We start from the raw sequence: 289 nt of genomic DNA on the forward strand, positions 1-289 counted from the left end.
GTCGCTCCTCCCTGCAGGAGCTGGGCCTGGGGTCCCTGCGCTGGGAGTGGAGCGTCCTGGCAGCGCCGCGATGCTCCCACCCTGGTGACACGGGCACCGCTGGTTTCAGCATCATTTTTCCCAGCTCCAGAGGGGGCTGAGCCCTCCCCGTTGTGTCACTGCCCTGAGTCAGGGCTCCCATGGGGACGGAGTAGGTGTTTACTGCACGTCCCCTTGGTCCCCTTCCCTTTGAAAGGCTTTTGCCATCCCGGGGCCGCGTCGGTGAGCCGTGACGGCTCCTGGGAGCGCC

The sequence above is a fragment of the Eurypyga helias genome, unplaced genomic scaffold (assembly GCF_000690775.1).
Source record: "Eurypyga helias isolate BGI_N326 unplaced genomic scaffold, ASM69077v1 scaffold32585, whole genome shotgun sequence".
Classification (NCBI taxonomy): Eukaryota; Metazoa; Chordata; class Aves; order Eurypygiformes; family Eurypygidae; genus Eurypyga; species Eurypyga helias.